The sequence below is a fragment of the Schistocerca gregaria genome, chromosome 7, assembly GCF_023897955.1.
Source record: "Schistocerca gregaria isolate iqSchGreg1 chromosome 7, iqSchGreg1.2, whole genome shotgun sequence".
Taxonomy (NCBI): Eukaryota; Metazoa; Arthropoda; class Insecta; order Orthoptera; family Acrididae; genus Schistocerca; species Schistocerca gregaria.
This window is the reverse complement of record NC_064926.1, coordinates 568,225,188-568,248,319: the sequence shown is the minus strand read 5'-3', so window position 1 is coordinate 568,248,319 and position 23,132 is coordinate 568,225,188.

Here is a 23,132-nt window from a genome sequence, read left to right as displayed (position 1 = left end):
TCACGCCCCACGTGTTGAGCAATTCGGCGGTACGTCCACCCGGCCTCCCGCATGCCCACTATACGCCCTCGCTCAAAGTCCGTCAACTGCACATACGGTTCACGTCCACGCTGTCGCGGCATGCTACCAGTGTTAAAGACTGCGATGGAGCTCCGTATGCCCCGGCAAACTGGCTGACACTGACGGCGGCGGTGCACAAATGCTGCGCAGCTAGCGCCATTCGACGGCCAACACCGCGGTTCCTGGTGTGTCCGCTGTGCCGTGCGTGTGATCATTGCTTGTACAGCCCTCTCGCAGTGTCCGGAGCAAGTATGGTGGGTCTGACACACCGGTATCAATGTGTTCTTTTTTCCATTTCCAGGAGTGTATGTAAAGATTATGGAAGTAGGCACCAAACACTGTTCCTCCACACCAAGGTTAGATGGTTATCTCGGAATGAGACCTTAACAAGAATATTCCATATAATAATTGAATTAGAAGCTTTTGTGATTGACGTTTACTTTGAATGAAAAGATCGTTTGATCGATGTGACTTTGTTAATCAGACTACCTGTTGTGACAGATACATTTTGGAAAAATTTATGAAATGAATCTATCTTTACAAGGAAAACGGCTAACAGTTTTCATTACTAATAACTACCTTAAAACCAGATTATTTGATTGTTTGTCTTGGTAAGAGAGAACAAGGTAGTTTTATAACAGTGAATGTGTTCGATTGTGAGGTAGCACAAATATAAAATAAACACTGAAGAACTGCTCTTGTGCTTCCACACTACGAACATCTATTTTGAATGTATTTTCCTTAAAAGCTCGACGCACAACTGAAATTGAATTTATGGGTTCAGGTTGCCTTCGTTCCGAATCTGTAGAAGTCAGAATATATGTTAAACGAAACCTAAGAATCCTTTTAAAAAATGACGTCAGATTCAAGCATGGAATCATAATTTAGCCCAGTGTTACTTGCTAATTTCTGGTGAAGGGCTCGAGATGAATGTACCAACTTTCCACCCAGGCACCGACTGTTCCTTTTCCTTTCTCAACAACATACTGGTGTTTAATGGGATTCTCAGCGTATGCAACTGGAAAGACGCAATACAACAATAGACTGAATGCTGAACCTGAAATACCTCTTCGTCTCTCTATTTATTAAATTAAACAGGTGGCAAAAATAAAAACAGCTTCGTAGCTCGCATTAAACGGAAACAATTTTATCAATTTACAGTGGAATCGGCACAGCGTTATTTTGCGTATTGTACTACTGTGTTCTACTTTGTATATTGTTGTAGAAGTCAGTTGTGCATAATGTACCTATTTTTGTATGATTTTTTGAAGTGGTTGTCGTTAAAGGCTTTGCTTAATAAAAGGCTCAGTAAAATATTTAGTATTTCAAAAGTGTTCCGTTGCACTAGGATGTCTTCTTCCTCTTTATATACAACAGGCAGTGTCCTGGCTGACTAAATGACTGATTTGTCATCTCCTAGCCGAAATCACTAAGGATAGAAACGTGAAATTTGAACAAGGCGTCATTTATGAAGGGATTTTTCGAAATTCCAACCTAAGGGAGTGAAATAGGGGATGAAATGTTTTTGGGAAACTGTCACTGTTAAGACAATTTTGAAGCTAGACCTACGAAAATTCGTATTTGGTTTCCCTGTCTGAAACAAAGAAATAAGTGTTGAAATTTATTTGGAAATTGAACCCTGTGGGGGTGAAATAGTGGTTGACAGATAAAAAAAATATAAAGAACTAATACAGTATTTTTAAAGCTACATTTATGAACGTTGCTATTTGCCTTGTCGGTTACAAATAAAGAAATGTGTTTAATTCTTTTTGGAAATTGAACCCCTATAGGGGTGAAACAGGGCAGAAGATTTTTTACGATAATATTTTGTTATGAAAGTAATTTTAAAGCAAAATCAATGAAATTTTAAATTTGGCTTCTTGAGTATAAATAGGAAAGAAGCGTTTGACTGTTTTTATGGAAATATTTCGTTGTGCGAGCATATTTGAAGCTGAATCTATGAATATTTGGTGAAATATGTGGTGAAGCGTTTTATGAAGATACTCCATTGCGAAAGGATTTTTAAAGTTGAATCTTTGAAAATCGGTGATTAGCTTCTCGGTTAGAGAGCAAAACTACGTGTTTCACCGCTTTTGGAAATTCTACCCCTAAGGGTGTAAGTAGAGTCAGACTGAATCACTGATTCCATCATCGACAAGCCCAAACCGCTAATGACAGAAACTTGAATTTTGAGGAGGGTGTGGATCATGTACTGCAGACATCGTTTAACAAGGGATTGGTCAGAATTCCACTCCTATGGGGGTTAAATAGGGGATGAAAAGCTTTCTGAAAGTATATAGCTATTAAGGGAATTTTGAGGCTAGAACTACGAAACTGGTATTTGTTCTCTCAGTCAGAAAAGTAAAAAATACATGTTTCAGCATTTATGGAAATGCAACCACTTAGGGGTTAAAATAATGGGTGAAATTTTTTTTAATAAATAATTATTAAAGAACTGTTAAAGGATTTTTAAGGCTAGCTCTGTGAGAGTTTTGGATTTTGACTTCTCGGTTAGAAATTAAAAAGTACGTGTTTCAGTATCTCTGGAAATTCAGGGAGAGCAATAGGGAATGAAAATTTGATCGAAAATATTTCATTACATTTTAAAATTTTAAAACTAATTTTATGAAATTTCGCTTGTCGGTTAGATATAGGGGGATGGAAGTTGCTATGGAAATATCTGCACAAGAACGCAAAAGGCATTATTAACAAAAACTCTGGACTCCGACTACCAAAACTGTTTTTTGGTCAGAAGTACATGTGGAAAATACCACGCTTATATGGCCTTAATTAGCATCAAAGCTTAGGTGTTGCGATATGTGAACAACATAAAAATTCGAGTAAATAAAAAAAATCTCTGCAGGCCCTGAAATCTACGCGAGCGAAACAGCACAAATAATGCAAAAAGTAACGGTCCTGTAACACTCCTCTGGGGCACGCCAGGAGTCAGTTTTACATCTGAAGACTTCCGTCCGTTGAGAATGACGTGTAGTGTTCCGTATGCTAAGAACTCTTCAGTCTAATCACAGAGCTGGTCTAATGTTCAGTACGCTCTCTCTTTGTTCATTAGGCGGCAGTGTGCATATGTATCGCGTGCCTTTCGTAAGTCGAGGACCACGGCGTCAACATGGGCTCCTGCATTTACTGCTGTCTGGGTCTCGTGGACGAACAGAGAGAGCAGCGTTTCACACGATCGTTGTTTTCGGGACTCACGTTGATGCTTACAGAGGAGGTTTCCGTTCTCCAGAAAAGTCATAATGCGCGAGCATGAAACATGTTCCAAAATTCTACAACAGACCGGCGTCAGAGGTATAGGCCTACAGTTTTGTGCGTCTCTTCAACGACCTTCCATGCAAACGAGAATGACCTGCACTTCTTTGCATTCGTTAGGAACGCTTCCCTCGTCTAAATGCCTAATGGACACTGCTGCCAGAAGAGGCGCAATGTTTTTCGCATATTCTGCTCAAATGGTACAAAAGGCTCTAAACACTTTGGGGCCGGCCGCGGTGGTCTCGCGGTTCTAGGCGCGCAGTCCGGAAACGTGCGACTGTTACGGTCGCAGTTTCGAATCCTGCCTCGGGCATGGATGTGTGTGATGTCCTTAGGTTAGTTAGGTTTAGGTAGTTCTAAGTTCTAGGGGACTAATGACCACAGCAGGTGAGTCCCATAGTGCTCAAAGCCATTTTTTTTTCTAAACACTTTGGGACATAACATCTGAGGTCATCAGTCCCCTAGAGTTAGAACTACTTAAACCTAACTAACCTAAAGACAGAACACACAACCATGCACGAGGCAGGTTTCGAACCTGCGACCGTAGCAGCTGCGTGGTTCCGGACTAAAGCGCCTAGGACAGTTCGGCCACCGCAGGTGGCGTATACTCTGTGTAAAATCGTAGTGATATGCCATCGGATCCAGAGGCCTTTCCTCTGCCAATCGATATTAGTTGCTTTTGTATTCCATGTTCAATCATTTCAACATCGGACGGTCTGCTGCTCGTGCGACGATTTAAAGGAGGAGCAACAGTGCGATCTTACTCTGTGAAACAGTTTTGAAAAAACACTTTTATTGTTTTTGTCTTTTTTGTGCCTCTCTTTCTGTTTCAGTGTCTTTACAGGGTATGTGTGCAGATAGCTTCGATCCTTCTGCCGATCCAACATAAGGGCAGAACTTCTTAGCAATTTATGTCAAGTTGATAAACTGTGTCGGAAATTCGTATTCGCTGAACGATTGATGAATAGACTTCCCCATCCCCCCCCCCCCCCCCCACTCAAACTATTGCTTGGTTAAGTTTTCTTAATGTAAAGCTTTGACTACGTCGCAAACTCAATTGAAGCTTCCTAACACGGTTTTCGAACCATGGTGTGTGTTTCCTATCCCTCACAATTACGGTGGGGACATACGCGTCTGAAGCTTATTGTACGGCGATAGTGAGTTTTGTCAATCGATGCTCTACATTGTCAGCGCTACAGACGAAGTTTTCGGGACGACCTGTCACCTAATCTGAAATATGTTGATTTTTGCTCCTCCTACACAAAAACCCGTTCCTCCCTTTCTTTGTATTCCATTTTACTCATTGAAGCTGTAACTGCTTTACGATTACTGACTGCCTGTTCTGCGCCAAATAAGTCGAAAAGTTTGAGTCTGTTTCTCACCAGTATGTCTGACGCAGCATACAGGAAAGGTTAAACAACCTTCGGTGATATTAAAAGCAAGGATGATAACATTAAGAGTGCAAAGAGAATTCCACGGTTAAATGCAGACGAGAGAGCGGACAAGAGGAAAGAATACATCGAAAGTCTCTGTGAGGGGGAAGATTGGTCTGATGTAATAGACGAAGAAACAGGAGTCGATTTAGAAGAGATAGGAGATCCAGTATTACATTCAGAATTTAAAAGAGGTTTAGAGGACTTGAGATCAAATGATGCAGAAGGGATAGATAACATTCCATCAGAATTTCTAAAATCATTAGGGGAAGTGGCAACAAAACAACTATTCACGTTGGTGTGTAGAATGTATGAGTCTGGCGACATACCGTCTGACTTTCGGAAAAAAGATCATCCACACAATTCCGAAGACGGTAAGAGCTGACAAGTACCAGAATTATCGACAACTAGCTTCACAGCTCATGCATCAAAGTTTCTGACAAGAATAATATACTGAAGAACGGAAAAGAAAATTGAGGATGCGCTAGGTGACGATCAGTTTGGCTTTAGGAAATGTAAAGGCACGAGAGAGGCAATTCTGACGTTACGGCTAATAATGGAAACAAGGCTAAAGAAAAATCAAGACACATTCATAGGATTTGTCGACCTGGAAAAAGCGTTCGACAATGTAAAATGGTGCAAGATGTTCGAAATTCTGAAAACATTACGGGTAAGCTATAGGGAGAAACTGATCACATACGCTCGTATTAAAAAGGGTGTAAGACAAGAATGTAGCATTTCGCCCCTACTGTTCAATCTGTGCATCGAGGAAGCGATGATGGAAATAAAAGAAAGGTTCAGGAGTGGAACTAAAAGTCAAGGTGAAAGAATATCAGTGATACGATGCGCTCATGATATTGCTATCTTGAGTGAAAGTGAAGAAGAATTACATGTTCTGCCTAACAGTCTAATGAATACCGAGTATGGATTGAGAGTAAATCGAAGGAAGACGACAGTAATGAGAAGTAGTAGAAATGAGAACAGCGAGAAACGTAACATTAGGATTGATGGTCACGGATGAAGTTAAGGAATTATGCTACTTAGGCAGTAAAATAACCAATTACGGACAGAGAAAGGAGGACATCAAAAGCAGTCTAGCAATTGCAAAAAGGGCATTCCTGGCCAAGAGAAGTCTACTAATATCAAATACCGGCCTAAATTTGAGGAAGAAATTTCTGAGAATGAACGTCTGGAGTACTGCATAGTATGGCAGTGAAACATGGACTGTGGGAAAACTGGAACAGAAGAAAATCGAAACATCTGAGTTTTAGTGATATAGACAAATGTTGAAATTTAGGTCGGCTGATAACGTCAGGAATCAGGAGGTTCTGTGCAGAATCGGAGAGGAAAGGAGCATGTGGAAAACACTGATAAGGAGAAGGGACAGGATGATAGGATACATGTTGAGATATGAGGGAATTACGTCTATGGTACTAGAGGGAGCTGTAGAGGGCAAAAGCTGTAGAGGAAACAGAGACTGGAATACATCCAGCTGATAATTGAGGATATAGGTTGCAAGTGCTACTCGAGATGAAGAGGTTGGCACACAGAGGTTTGCTGGTTCACTTTATTCTTGTGTTGAGTGAATAGAAAGTGTTCCTAGCAGCTATTTACTCAGCGGGATCAGGAAATATGACAATAAATAAAAGTTTTGAGTTCTACCTTGTTAATATATTGAGGAAAATTCGCACGCACAAACGTAGTAATATCCCCGATAACGATAATAACGAACCTGTCAGAAACAGCACTACTAGCGGTGCAGAGGCGACCTCTACCATAAATTCCAAGGAAAATAATGCATCAGCCTGATTACTAAACGTCAAAGTTGGTTGCTCGTCATAAAATAATCTCACTGCTTGCCGCGCGGTTTTGTCAACATTACCGGTGGCACACAGACAGTTACTTCGGTAAAAACTAAAGACCCAGAACGGTGTACAGGCCTCGCGAGTTCGCTTCCTACTTTTAACGAAAACGCGTTTGGTTTCTAGTTATTACGTCATCCGAAGCAGCGCGTATGCCGGCATTTGACTAAGACGGACAGACTGATAGCTCGATGCGAAGTGTCGGTGCCTTCTGCCTCTCTGAGTGTATTTATGCATGGACACAGCGGTTTGCCGAGCGAAACGTTTCCTGTTAACTGCTCTAGACCCAGTCAGCAGCTTCTAAACTGCCGCTTTCTCGGACATGTGCTATTTAATAACTCTGTTGTGGAACAGCTTATAGTTTTCCTAGTTGTTATGTAAATTAAGTTGGCTTTAGTTACTGAATAAGTTTTAGCTCGACTTCATTTAAACTTTGCCGGCTACAACTTTTAGAAGGGAAGCGATCGTAGTACATGACCACTGAGCTACCTCTTTAACAGACGTTAGATTGATTGTTACGTACTCTAAAGTCTTGAAACTTGGCACAGGTACATTATTTCCTTAATTTAATCGAGTGCTGTAATTAGAACTATCTATAACAATTACAAATGACAATCTAATATGAATATCGTTACAAATTTTGATTTTAGTGAATTACTTGAAAACTATTGGAGGTAGCTTAATGGAGTCACGTAGTCAATGATTTTACATAAAACTGAAGCTACACACGAATTTTCATCTTTCTGAGTCCTACATTTAGCGGCTTCAATTTTTCGTAATAATGCCTATTTTGCCCAAAATACTGCCCCATTTAAATTGTAACTTGTAACTTTTGATGGTGACATACATTTACACATTCTGAACAAATTTTGTCTTTCTAGCTTTATAATTAAGCGCCACTTATTTTTTACTTGAATTAACATGCTTTCCAAAACTTATTCATCTGCTTATTCTGAGATTTAACGATGTTAGCATTTGCATACTGAAGAATATACTGACTGTCACCGCGTAAAGTGAAGCGTCGACACCCAGGGCGGGTACTAGGGATCAGAGAGGGCTGCTAAGAAGAGATCAGCCAGTTGCCCGCTGACCGACCCCTCTCCAGGACGATAACGCAACAGCAGCGACCTCTGTGCGAAGAGGTGGTAAGCGCCGCTCCGACTGGTCTCGGCCCCCTTCTAGCCACCAGCGTTAAGATTAGACACTTCAACACAAGGTACCTAGGAATTCTATTTCTTATTTTGTCTGTCGCCCTTTGCTTGCGACTCGTCTATGTAGTTCTCAAAGTTAGGTATTGTAATTTGTCTTATTGTAATAAAAACCCATTAATATGATTAGTTTGAATGTTGTCTAGGGATCCGAGAAAGCACGTTTCCTATACTCCCCATTTTCGACGACTAGGCAGGATTCAACACTGACAAAGTTTAGAAAAGCAATTTCAACTTCTGATTTCACTCTTAGATTATGGCGCAATAATTTGTTCGCTACGCACAGGCGCGTTATGATGACGTGGCGCTAGTAGCAGTGAACTGGGGGTGAGTCCCATCACACTCGCTCGCCTCTGTATCAAATGATACAGCGCTTGTTTCGCCACAAGTCTTCGTCACGACCAAGCAGGCGAAGTAGCCAGTGAGGCTTCAAAGAACACAACGACCATTCCGACACTGGTTGTTACGTCTCTTTTGAGTCACAGTACGATAGACATGTGGCAGGAGCGGTTACTAGCGATCACAATAAGCTGCACTAAGAGAGGCTAAGTCTCCGGTCGTAGCGTACCTCATACCGTTCACACCAGCTGGACGAACATGCCTTCGCACGCCTCCAAACAGGGCGCTGTTCGTTAACAGACATATCCATAAATCTGAGAGACTCCACCCATCCACCCTCAACCTGTGATGCCAGTGGCATAAAAATCACTACGCACCCCCCTTTGACTGAGTGCATTTCAAATTTGAAGAAATAGCAGAGACAAATTTAAGTGGTAAAACAAGCTATTTTACCTGACTATGAGAGACAGGCGGCCAAACTTTTCAGATTTTCTGTAGTGTCAGATATTTCATAAGAATTTGTTGGGCAATTATTATGATAAATCTCTAGGTCTGAGCAAAAACCCTGCCAAGACTGCTGTTGTTACAGAACTATGTGCTGCCCAACCCATAAGCTCAGGTGTGGATTTGGGGAATTCTCGTAAATTTCGCGTACCTAAGGCTGGAAGGTATTAGTTAATGAACTGATTGGCACATCGGGTGGAGGGGTGGGCGATGTTGATACTTTGCAAACGATTATGCTAGGTGGTTCACGAAAGGTGAGGCCTGGCGGGCACTATATGCAAGTGTGAAGTAATCATGGTAGCATAGGGCACTGACGTGTTGTGAAGAACCCACACGTTGCATTTACAACAGTGTCTAGTGACCTGTGTGTAGGGACTGAAACGGGCTAAGCTGAGGTAATTATTAAAGACCACTAACTTGTACCTTGCCACGTCCCCCGTCAGAGGTGTAGGGAAAATACGTACATATAAGCGAGCCCACTTATTTCAATCAGGCCTCCCCGTCCCTTCTCTTGAGTGGATTTCCTCCTCCAACACCCCCTCCCACTCCCGTGTTTCCCTTGTCTCTGCACTCCCTCCTGCCTTGTCTTCCCTCTTCACCTCCCACCCCCACCTGTCTCTTGGTACAACCCCTGAACCCCCTCTTCTTTTCATCCCACCCACTCCCCCACTGCACCTTGCTCTCCCCTCTTTTTCCATCCCATCAGGCCTCTGCCTAGGCAGGTCCCACCTGGCAGATTTTATTCTTTGCCGTGTGTCCTTCATCTCTTAAAGTGATTTTAAGGTGTCTTTGTGCATGAGTGTTTTCTATTGTGGACAACTTTTAACCTGTATATCTGACCACAGTGTCTTTTTTTGTGCTCTATGAATCACCAACTGAGTTTTTTAACTTTATGTAGACCTTTTTAATAGTCCCCCCACCAACATCTCCATGTCCTTGTATATTTTCCCTCGAATGTCTCTCCTTACTCTGTTTTTATGTCCCCTTTTTATCGCCTTTATATGAGTAATTTTCTTCTTTTATTAGCTGTCATGTTACTCAGCTGAAGAGGGGCAGATTGTGCCGCTGCCAGCCCTCCCCTGGTCATATAGGGCAGGGGAATGAAATCACAGTAAATGAAAAAAGAACTTCAATCAGGCAGTCATGTCACGATTCTGTCTTCATCTGTAACTGGAGAGACTGGCGATTTTTGAGATGCAGGCCACTACTACGACCTTCTGGTGATGGATACCAGCGACCAACTGGCCCACTGAAGCTACCTCCAACTGCCGCTGCACAGACATGTCATTGGCGTGGCGGGGCGCGCCGCACATTGGAGCTGCACCGGCTCTAGGAACGAGAAGGCTGCTGGCCTCCGCTCTCTGGATGAAATCGTCCAAAGGGCTGCGAGCTGCCGTCCGCAGGGGACGAGCCGGGGTGATAACTCGCTGCCTCCTGGTGCAGAGCTGTCTGCAGTCACTGACCGAGCTGCCCTGAGTGAATGGTCGGCGCTGCCGAGGCTCACTACAGGGAGGCAGCAGTCAGCCATGCTCCAGGTTAGTGGGCGCAGCAGCACACACAGCGGCCACTTAGTCGTGGCGTGAATAGAAGCGCTACGTGCGAGAGGCTGGGAGACTGGGCGCCAGAGCTGCAGATACCGGTTGTGTGCAGGGCCATCGCCGAACTCAGCAGTAGGCCCGCTGTATACGTTCGACGCAATAAAGTCAATGATACACTTGCCTCTGCTTCTTATGCACGCTTCAGTGTGAGTCACGCTTCTCTACCAAAATCAAACCTCTCGGTCGTTCTGACATATTAGAACCCTGAGCTCGAGGGTTTGTGACATCTGGTCGCGCAATAGTTGTTAGGGTCCAGTCAAAGGTTTCTATAGATGTGCAAGGATGGACTTAATTTAGTGCAGCTTGTCAAAGCATGGGTTTGAGTCAACACTAAGATCAGATTCAGGTCATGGTTCCATTGTATCACTTCTGGGCTGGTAAAGAAGGGTTCCTGCCTCGGCTTGAGTTGTGAGTCAAAGCAAAAATTATTACATATGCCATACTATGTAACCTTCCCTGTCCTAATAGATCTAGTGGTTGCGATATAACTGACGGTGGTCACATATGCCTAATGAAAGTACAGGGAGTAAGGCTGTAGTTACCAAAAGAAAATAACACCGACTACTTGGAGAAAAGTGTACAACACACTCTTCTGAAGGAAGAATCTATTGTAAAATGAACCTAAATACTGATCATAATTTTTAAATGCGTCGAAAATACTGCAATCCTTCACGAGCCACACAGGGGGAAAAAGGATACCACGTTTACTACAAAAATGACTGATAAGACAAAGAAAACACTGATCGGCTGAAAAGGAGATAATTACAAAGTCGCCAGCCCGATAGGGCAACGAATCTGCAGAATCTTAAGAAAGGTAATGGCGAAGAAATTTAAGCAAATAGTTACCGGTGTGGCAACATAAAGTTGTTACGCTTTTCCACAGCACAACAATTCACGAGAATATAGATGAATCAGAAAGCACTGGGTTTGCAGTTTTTCATTCTGCAATGCTAAATTTTGGAAGTAAAGTTAAACGGACTTACTGGTTAAATAAATGACTGCCTTCACTTAAACTTTGTTATGTACAAATGTCTTTATGTAACCTCAGTGTAGGGTAATGCAAAATCTAGGAAAAGGCAAGAAATTTACTTTTGATTATTGGAAGATTCAACGAATATATTTTAAGCAAATACGCAACTGATTTCACTTTTAATGTACTCACAATAACATACATACATATAACCAGCAGAAGTCACTCGCTAAGCTAAATACAGAATAAATGTAGTATGCACTCTTAATTTGTGCTGTAACTTTGTTATTAGTCTTTCCAGTGAAATTTTACGTTACTTTCAGTGATTGGAATTAATACGCAAAATTGCAAATTATTCAAGCCTCTGTTATGTAGTACAAGAATGAACAGTTACTTAGGCAGAAAATTTAGACTGAAACTTGTCATTAGCAAACACACAAAACTGGTAGAAAATAGTTAATCAAATTTCATATTTTTACGACATTCGCTGATTCCCTGAAGAGGAAAGGGACCCTGCCTGGTAATAATGTCTGAGGACAGTGACAACACAGTTGCCCTACTAGTTTTAACTATTGCAAGTTATTATCCAAGTTAGCGATACTTTGTGATAGAAGTGTCACTGGGCAGTATATAATTTTTCACTTACGTGTCTTACGATTTTGTAGCTGTGCACGCAACGAAGAATGCAGCCGATGGCAATGCCGAGCTCCCGCTGGTGCTGCTGCTGCTGGATGAGAACCCCGAGTCGTCTCCAGAGCCAAATTAATTATACACATTCAGAAATAAATACACAATTACATCGATCGCTTATTAAATATAGTTTCTGTAATAATGTTTACAGTTTCAGAATCAGAAGTACAGTACAAGTTACCAACGGATATTGAACGGCGAAAAATTTTGAATGGTGCAGATGTTATTTTATCTGCATTTTCGGTGTTACAACCAGTAATGGGTGTCCTGTACAAATCCATCTGCTTTCAAAAGAGCCTCGATCTCGACCACTCTATTGGAAATGGAGCGCTGCGAACAGATACACCATCTCCCACGGGGTGTAACAGTTCCCCCATAAACAAAAGGAAAGAAAAAGAAGGAATAGTAGGGGTTAATATCCTGCCATCATCGTCCAGGAATGCTTCAAGGGTGGGTTAGGAAATTGACTGCGCCCTTTAAAGTAAACCATTCCAGTATTAGCCTGTAATGATTTAGCGAAGACACGCAAAACCCAAACCAGGATTTCCAGATGTAGATTTAACTATCATACACCCAAATGCTAATCCAGTGTGCCACCTGTTATGTGACAGGTTTTTCATGAACAGTCATGCAACATATTTCAGGATTTCAATGCTTATTCCCTTGATCAATGTAGTCGTTCTGTTATGCTTCTTCATAACTGGTGTCAGCACCCAATAGAACCAGTGACTGTCTAGGTTATTACATTAGATTCCCTTCTCTTTTATTACAGTGAGCGATCCAGATTTGAAAGACTTCAGGTTGGCCGGCAAAGGCCATGACTTTTCTTAAAAAGAACAGGATGGACCATAAACTTGTTACAGTTCTAGGCGCACAGTCTGGAACCGTGCGACCGCCACGGTCGCAGGTTCGAAGCCTGCCACGGGCGTGGATGTGTGTGATGTCCTTAAGTTAGTTAGCTTTAAGTAGTTCTAAGTTCTGTTGGACTGATGACCTCAGAAGTTAAGTCCCATAGTGCTCAGAGCCATAAACTTGTTAAGACTACAAAGTTGGGTTTCAGCCCGGGAGTACGCATCAGGAGTGATTTAAAATGGAATGATCATATAAAGTTGATCGTCGGTAAAGCAGATGCCCGACTGAGGTTCATTGGAAGAATTCTAAGGAAATGCAATCCGAAAACAAAGGAAGTAGGTTACAGTACGCTTGTTCGCCCACTGCTTGAATACTGCTCAGCGGTGTGGGATCCGTACCACATAGGGTTGATAGAAGAGATAGAGAACATCCAACGGAGAGCAGCGCGCTTCGTTACAGGATCATTTAGTAATCGCGAAAGCGTTCCGGAGATGATAGATAAACTCCAGTGAAAGACTCTGCAGGAGAGACGCTCAGTAGCTTGGTACGGGCTTTTGTTTCGAGAACATACCTTCACCGAGGAGTAAGCAGTATATTGCTGTCTCCTACGTATATCTCGCGAAGAGACCATGAGGATAAAATCAGAGAGATTAGAGCCCACACAGAAGCATACCGACAATCCTTCTTTCCACGAACAATACGAGACTGGAATAGAAGGGAGAACCGATAGAGGTACTCAGGGTACCCTCCGCCACACACCGTCAGGTGGCTTGCGGAGTATGGATGTAGGTGTAGATGCAACCAACAAGGCGTTCACTTATCCTATTCCTCGCACTCAAGACGGTTTACAGGGACATCTATCTGCCGAAAAACAGCATTTTATGAAGGATTTTAGAAAGATAAAATTCTAGTCAGATGTCACTTTGTAGAGGCTAGCTTGAGAAACGCTGTCGCCTCAGCAGAGACACTATGCAACAACGTACCATTTATACTTTTACAAATGGGTGATTCTGTTGGTTTGTAGTGTTACATTCCACAGAGCACATTCTTTCTCATGTCGGCCTGCGTGTAAGCCTTTCAGTAGCTCTGCTTCAGAATCGCACATGGATTGGGAGAAGTCTCCTGGCTTCCTCATCAAGCCACAGCACTGTCGGTTCATAATAACAAAATCTTCGGGAGTGGGAGTTCCTTTAACTATGTTACTAAATTCTCACCTGTCGGAACGCGCAATGTCTGCCCTATAGGCCAGCCAGATTCCTGCTCCGACAGAAACAGTCAAGTGTCAAGTGCTAAGATAGAGCACACTTGCTGCTAAGCTAGAGAGGAGTAATGACTTGCTGCTACATGAAGGAAGGCTAAGCACTGTTGTATAGAAGGATGTCTCCACAGTGTTACTGAATAAGAGGCCAGGCTGAACTCCAGAGCCTCCAACCACTACCACTACAACCTTCCGCCTACACATTACATGAGCTTGCTAAGAATGGACCAGCGCTGCAAACACAGGTACGGTAGCACTATGATGGTGGTTAACTGCCTTCCACAGATGTAACGACCCACAGCCATGTAGCAGATTCCATTATGCACTTCGACGACATTAATGGCCTTCAGACTTGTTTCCCATGCTCTTACTGTAATTCAATAACAATACTTACAGTCATTGGTCGTAACCACGAATTATTTTCATAACTGTGCTTTTCTCATGCTCACCCACGTGTGCCAAGGGTAGATTTTAAATGTTTATTCCTTGTCCAATTAGTAAATGTTCATCCATTTAAGTCAATGGGTAGTCCTTACGTTGATGTTTTACAGTAATAAACCTGACTGTTGCCCGTTACAAATAGATTATGCCTCCTCTCAGTATATCTCTGTGTTTGTGATGTGGTACCCATGCTTGATTGGGTCGTCCCACTTAATCACCATTTCAATAATATGTTTCTGTTTCTGACATACTATCTTTTCCTTGAATAATTTGCATAATCGTATGCGATACCTTACAGATGACTTAGAAACAGTCTTGACGACAGTGAGACTTTTATTTGAAACGGCTACTGGTCTCGATTAGAATGTTCCCATCCTGAGTCCATTTATACCACGATGGTAGAGGGTGGCAGTAAATAGCACTTGTGCTGACTCCACAAACGTTCGTTGAGTCACACCTCCCCATTCCATTCATCGCTACCGCCTACCATCGTGGTATAATTGGTCTGAAGATTCAGACCGAAACCGGTAAGCATTGTAAATAAGTATTTTGTTGTTCAAAAGACAGTTTTTAATCCATTATTAAACTATTTTAGTTAAACCGCTGTTTTTCTCCACAAGAAATATTCCTATAAATTATGGTATGGGACGCTTCCTACCCTGGAGGTCACCAAACATCGGTCTGTAACATCATAATGGTATACTAAACAGCACAATCAGAATCCCACGTAACCACTGCCCCACCTCGTTCCGTCCATGAACAAAACAAGATAAGAGTTAAAAGGAGGACAAACACACCTCAAGCATTCAGTGGAATATATGGAATTTATTCTCTTCTATAAGTCGAAGCCCAACATGTAGTTATGAAGCACAAGCTCATGTCTGCACGTTCCAATATGACACCTGTGCCCACTAAGTAATTTCCCTCTCACAAAACAGGAAAACAACCCTACTGATTTCTGCAGGCCGTTCACTGCGGACCCTATAATATGTGCAACATGTTCAAAACCTCTGCTCAGCCCAACTGGGACCGCGGCTCCCATCCTACCCTTGCGGTGATAACGAACTGACTACCGTTTTCGCGAGGTACGAAAACCGCTTCACGAAACTATTTTAACGTGCAGATATTTCGGGTAATCAGCCTCCAGGGGAGAACGCACGCACTTCAATTCCCAATTTCTCGCTAATACTCGCAGTACTTTTGTAACGGCACAAGTTTTGAGTAGCGTCAATAGGTGTAAAATGCTGTTGCAGAGTTGGGTCTGTGCATTCAGATTCCATCACCGCGGAAGCCATCGGTCCGGCATCTGCTTTATAATGCTTCAGCACCTATCTCACAAAGGATACACCTAACACACTATATATGACTCATCATCATCATCATCATCATCATTTAAGACTGATTATGCCTTTCAGCGTTCAAAAAAATGGTTCAGATGGCTCTGAGCATTATGGGACTAAACTGCTGTGGTCATCAGTCCCCTAGAACTTAGAACTACTTAAACCTAACTAACCTAAGGACATCACACACATCCATGCCCGAGGCAGGATTCGAACCTGCGACCGTAGCAGTCGCACGGTTCCGGACTGCGCGCCTAGAACCGCGAGACCACCGCGGCCGGCTTTCAGCGTTCAGTCTGGAGCATAGTCCCCCTTATACAATTCCTCCACGATCCCCTATTCAGTGCTAACATTGGTGCCTCTTCTGATATTAAACCTTATACTTCAAAATCATTCTTAACCGAATCCAGGTACCTTCTCCTTGGTCTGCCCCGACTCCTCCTACCCTCTAATGCTGAACCCATGAGTCTCTTGGGTAACCTTGCTTCTCCCATGCGTGTAACATGACTCCACCATCTAAGCCTGTTCGCCCTGACTGCTACATCTATAGAGTTCATTCCCAGTTTTTCTTTGATTTACTCATTGTGGCCACCCTCCTACCATTGTTCCCTTCTACTAGTACCTGGAAACATCCTAGCTACTTTCATATCCGTAACCTCAACCTTGTTGATAAAGTAACCTGAATCCACCCAGCTTTCGCTCCCATACAACAAAGTTGGTCGAAAGATTGAACGGTGCACAGATAACTTAGTCTTGGTACTGACTTCCTTCTTGCAGAAAAGAGTAGATCGTAGCTGAGCGCTCACTGCATTATCTTTGCTACACCTCGCTTCCAGTTCTTTCACTATGTTGCCATCCTGTGAGAATATGCATCCTAAGTACTTGAAACCGTCCACCTGTTCTAACTTTGTTCTTCCTATTTGGCACTCAATCCGTTTATATTTCTTTCCCACTGACATTACTTTCGTTTTGGAGATGCTAATCTTCATACCATAGTCCTTACATTTCTGATCTAGCTTTGAAATATTACTTTGCAAACTTTCAATCGAATCTGCCATCACAACTAAGTCATCCGCATATGCAAGAATGCTTATATTGTGTTCACATATCTTAATCTCACCCACCCAGTCTATTGTTTTCAACATATGATTCATAAATAACATGAACAACAGTGGAGACAGGTTGCAGCCTTGTCTTATCACTGAAACTACTCTGAACCATGAACTCAATTTACCGTCAACTCTAACTGCTGCCTGACTATCCATGTAAAGACCTTTAATTGCTTGCAAAAGTTTGCCTCCTATTCCATAATCTCGTAGAACAGACAATAACTTCCTCCTAGGAACCCGGTCATATGCCTTTTCTAGATCTATAAAGCATAGATACAATTCCCTGTTCCACTCATAACACTTCTCCATTATTTGCCGTAAGCTAAAGATCTGGTCCTGACAACCTCTAAGAGGCGTAAACCCACACTAATTTTCATCCAATTTGTCTTCAACTAATACTCGCACTTTCCTTTCAACAACACCTGAGAAGATTTTACCCACAATGCTGATTAAAGAGATACCTCTGTAGTTGTTACAATCTTTTCTGTTTCCATGTTTAAAGATTGGTGTGATTACTGCTTTTGCCCAGTCTGATGGAACCTGTCCCGACTCCCAGGCCATTTCAATTATCCTGTGTAGCCATTTAAGACCTGCCATTCCACTTTACTTGATGAGTCCTGACTTAATTTCATCCACCCCAGCTGCTTTATTGCACTGCAATCTATTGACCATTTTCTGCACTTCCTCAAATGTGATCCTATTTCCATCATCATTCCTATCCCATTCTACCTCTATATATGACTAATGCAACAATGTCGTCAGGACATAATAAAATACTAAAATGGTCTCAGGTCCCAACACTGAAAAATTAAAGCAAGTAGGACTCGATTTTAATAAGTCTATTTAACATAATATAGATTTCCAGTTAGCAAGCACAAGATGAATCCTGCACTATTTACTTACACTGAAATGGATGTGCCACCCACTTATCCTTGAAAGATGTAAATCCAAGAGAATCGAATAAGGTAAATGATTCCTGCCTTTAGTTTTAGCCTTAGCAGGGACGGAATGAACGAAGTAACTGAGTTTACGTTCGTCATCGTCCGCCCTACCGCCAGATTAGAAGACCTGCTGTTCCCCGGACCGCCATGGTGTCAGAGTCTTCTTCTCGTGCTGCAGGGATTTCCATTGCTGACTGACCATAAATAGTTTACGACGTGGACAGTGAGAGGCTATAGACCAGCCCAGACACCTAAAAGAAAAGCACATATATCCCCGTAAACACAGTGAAATTAGAGACAGTCTCGATAGAATTACATGGATACTAGTGAGTCTGCAATTTCAGACTATAAAGGAGATCTGTAGACTTGCTGCGGGACAAGTCAAAAGTGCGTGGGAAGACGCAAAATACGAACAATGGTAGCTGTTCCAGTTCGTAGAGGGAATTTTGTTATAGCTTAACAAAGACGGTCTGCAGGATTTGAATTACAATTTAAGGCAATGTGACATCAGTGGAAACACGTTGCGAGCTCATGGACAGGGGAAGCATGAATACGGAGTTAACTTTGACAAAACCATGAGGCTGTCCTCTTGCGTTGTATACGGAATATTCACATCATAAACACGGTCGCCTTGGCAATGAGCATTCTACGACGAATGACTTGATAAAAACAGTAACTGTTCGTGGTTGCTTCCAGAGCACTCGGAAGGGACATATGAATTGCAGAATGGCAGTTACCATCCCACGACTGCTGATCACAAAGTAAGACCCACAAAGTACTGCCACGAACTAAGCCCGAGAGTACGTCGCTCAATTGTCTTGTAACCTGGGGCCCTCGCACACAGCGTGCTTTCTGCAAGAGCAGAAGGTCTCTACTGCCAGCATTTGTTGGGACGAGGATGTCGACGATTGCTTATACCCCGGCAAATTAGTAAGAACCACAACAAATGAGGAAATAATTTATGAAGTTTTGAAACTTACGGAAAAGATTCATTCGGTGTGCAGCGGTGAGAAACAGAATTGCCCTCCAGTAGGTAGTACGTTTCCCCCATTTTCTTTCCACAAAAAGTAAATTTCTTCCATTTTTTACACTTTCGCAGAAAAGAAAACATTTTTAAAAGAGAACTGTAACTGCAAAAATATTCCTTGTAAATTTCTATATAAAAATATATAGCGCGCATTTTGACTTAGACGAATTGTTTTATTGATATAACAGGTGGAATAGGATTCTGTTATGCGTAATTTTTGCAGCTTATGTTGTTTACTCATATGCGTGAATAAAAAGAGTAATTTAGTATATGGAAATATTTGGTACATTTTCAATTTCATGAAATGTCTTGTGTGTACAATATTGCTTAAATCAGGATTTGGTGCTCAACGAAGAAAACTGCAAGTTCCCCTTACCATTTCCATACTACTGCCGATGCCGTTCCTCCTACACGTGTCCATTTTGATGAGCTTATTTCGTGAACTTATTAAAACAACGGGACAGTTAACTTATTTATGTTATATAATATTTCGTCTTACTATCTCTTCTCTTCTGTCGAGCGATAAAACAATAATGCTAGAGCCTACCACCTATTTAGTTTGCGTTATATCCATATTGCTGGCAGAGACGTCAAAAGTGATGAAGGGCTTAGAAACTTCAGTAGTGTCGGCGAGGAACGGAGGGATGAGGCCAATAATCTAGATGTTTTAACGCACTTGTGGGTCAGACAAACAGTGCTGTCTGTAAGGGTACAGTGCCCTTACATTGTTGTTGTTGTGGTCTTCAGTCCTGAGACTGGTTTGATGCAGCTCTCCATGCTACTCGATCCTGTGCAAGCTTCTTCATCTCCCAGTACCTACTGCAACCTACATCCTTCTGAATCTGCTTAGTATATTCATCTCTTGGTCACCCTCTACGATTTTTACTCTCCACGCTGACCTCTAACGCTAAATCTGAGATCCCCTGATGCCTCAGAACATGTCCTATCAACCTATCCCTTCTTCATGTCAAGTTGTGCCACAAACTCCTCTTATCCCCAAATCTACTCAATACCTCCTCATTATTTATGTGATCTACCAGTGTAATCCATTTAGTTTCGACCATACGCCCTATGCAGCGATCATAAACTAAAGCGGAGACCGCAGTGCAGTGAATAGTGTGCATGCGGGTGAGCGGCAGTCGAGTGTTGGAGTCCGTGAGTGGAAGACGGCTGTGCGAGAGGGGGTGGGAAGGGGATCAGGCAGCGAGGCCATCGGTCTCATCGGATTAGGGAAGGACGGGGAAGGAACTCGGCTGTGCCCTTTGAAACGAACCATCCGGGCATTTGCCTGGAGCGATTTAGGGCAATCACGAAAAGCCTAAATCATGATGGCCGGGCGCGGGATTGAACCGCCGTCCTCCCGAATGCGAGTCCAGTGTGCTGACCACTGCGCTACCTCGCTCGGTGTGTGCGAGAGGCCATGGGCGGTGGCTCGGTAGCGAAGCTGGTGATTAGTGGCAGAATATAGGCGTATTTGATTTCTGTTAAGTGTTTGTAAATACTGACAAACAAAACGGTGTTTTAATGAATAAAATCGTTCAGTAGTTTTCCTTATATTGCACAAAACAGAAGGCGTGACAATGAGTTTGATGCAAAGGAGCTATTACTCATAATGCTAAATTAATTAAATATAACTTCATCTTCAGCATATGCGAATAACAAAGTTGGATGCGAAACTGGTGAGGGGGCGGGGGTTACATACGTCGGACTTCGTTTCCACAGCAATCCTCGAAGACGAAGGAGAAGACAACACAGCAAACGGTGAATGTGCAGCATTTCAGTTCAGCAGCTCTTCGAAATAATTGAATTCTACGTTGTGTAGGAATGAACAGGAATATGACTAATTAATAGTATTACTGACTTTAAAGTTGAACTTTTCAGTTAAGAGCGGACGTAAGTAGTAACGAACAGTGTTAATATGGCTAATTCAGAACAAAACGGTAGTGTTGCTAAAGATGACGGAGGACAATTTAATAACGGAGAACAAATTAATGTGATGGAAAATACTACAGTTAATTCGACAGAGGACAGTGGTATTGTCAGTTCTGAATTACCTAAAACAAGTTCAATACAGGTGGTTATCCAGCAACCCGAAACTGCTATTGCCAGTAAGGACTGTATGTCTCAATTGTTAGAAGCAATCAAAAATGTTCACGAGGAAAATAAAAAGGCGCGTGAGGAAAGAACAGAAGAACTCACCAGATCATTTACTCAAAAGCATCATGAGCTCCGTAAAGAATGTTAAGACAAACATGAGGTTATTGAAAGCGAAATTACAGATCTTACAATACAAGTTTATGGACGATGTAGGCAAACAGAAGATTCTGTTAGCAAAGTTAATGACAAAATTAACGTTCAAAATGACTAAATCGTCAAAATTAAAACTTCTTGTAAAGCTAACAAAGAATCGATAGTTAATACGGTTAACGGCGTACGAACGCGATATGATGAACGAAGTGATGAGGTAGATGAGATATGACAAAAGGTAACAAACAACGACACACTGTCAAAAGGAATTAGTATAGAAATTTCACGTGATATAATTAATGCTGTATTACGTGAACCAGACAGCAATATTGTTGGTTTGACGCAAGTAATTGTTGCCAATGGACTGAGCGGTCGAAAATTTCATGACTATGGACCGAAACAATGCATTCACGCTGTCGCGTTCATTAAACAATTGAAACGCGTTTCCGAGGCATTACACGGAACGTGCTAAAATAGGTACTTGCGTCACCCACATTGAGGATATAAGTGCATCCGACAATTACAGTAAGTATGAAAAATTTGAAACAGAATTTTTGAAAAATTGTGATCGAAAGAAAAACAATAGGAAGTGAAATCAAAACTTTTCACGGTACAATGAGTGAATTTACGCAAAGGTACTGAAACGGCAATGCGTACTTGGACGATCCGGTTGCCGAAGAAGAGCTGATGCTTATGTTAATCCACAAACTACCACTTTTGGTACGTGACAATTTATCACTCACACCACAGCAGCAGTGTTTGCTAATTGACCGAATAAAAGTGCTCAACGCCGATAGCGAAACAGTAGTAATGACTAGCCGAGTCGTCATAACGGCCCATCGCGGGAAGAAATTCCGTTACGGACGACCGAAAATTTTTGATCGCCGAGACGATAACAGACACAGAAGGAACGGATACGGTGTAAAGGTGGATTCAGGTCAAATCATTCGCCAAATCAGCCACACAATGTCAGAGAGAGAAGACAGTATCAATCACCAAAACGGGCAAGAAGCTGCGATCGCAACCAGCGATATCCTGAACAGTCAAACTAAGCCAAGTTTCGGAGATGACCACTCTGAAATTGTCAGAGGGACAAGGGTCGGGTACTATGACAAATGCCATAACATGTAAATGACGTCAAAGAGGATTTTTGGCGAGAAGATGAAGAAACTAATAAAGAAATTCTGGCGCTATTAGTTGAAGTAGAAATATATGGTATTGTTATGGATGCATTAATTGATTCAGCTAGCAAGGCAAGTGCTACTTCTCAAAATCTATTGCCAGCCGCGGTGGCCGAGCGTTTCTAGGCGCTTCAGTCTAGAACCGCGTGAATGCTACGGTCGTAGGCTCGAATTCTGCCTCGGGCATGGATGTGTGTGATGTCCTTAGGTTACCTAGGTTTAAGTAGTTCTAAGTTCTAGGGGACTGATGATCTCAGACGTTAGGTCCCATAGTGCTCAGAGCCATTTTTTTTTAAATTTATTTGCGCAGTTAAACCATCTTGTAGCCATTCCAAGTTACGGACGACGGAAAGTATATGATCGCCGAGATGATAACAGACACTGAAGAAACGAATACAGTGCACCAAGACGGATTCAGGTCAAATCATTCGCCAAACCGGCCACACAACGCGTACCTATTGCCAATGCACTTGGAAACTGAATGAAACCAATTAAAGAAGAAGCATTACTAAGATTTCGTATTCAAGGGGACGAATATGAGCAGAGTGTTTTAATCGTTGGTTCTCTCGATGTGGGACAAGTTCTCGGAGTTGATTGGTTGTCCGAGATCAGGAGAATTATCTGCGGACGAGGAAAGATAATGAAGAAAGAAGAATTGTATTTAAGGGGTTTATTGTGGATGATGGTAACGGTGTTGCGGGCGTGAACATAAGGATGATGCGTTATAGAGAAGAAGATGAAAGTGTAGCTAAGTTGCAAGAGAGGAACGAGAAGTATACTCTAAATGATATTCAAACCTAGA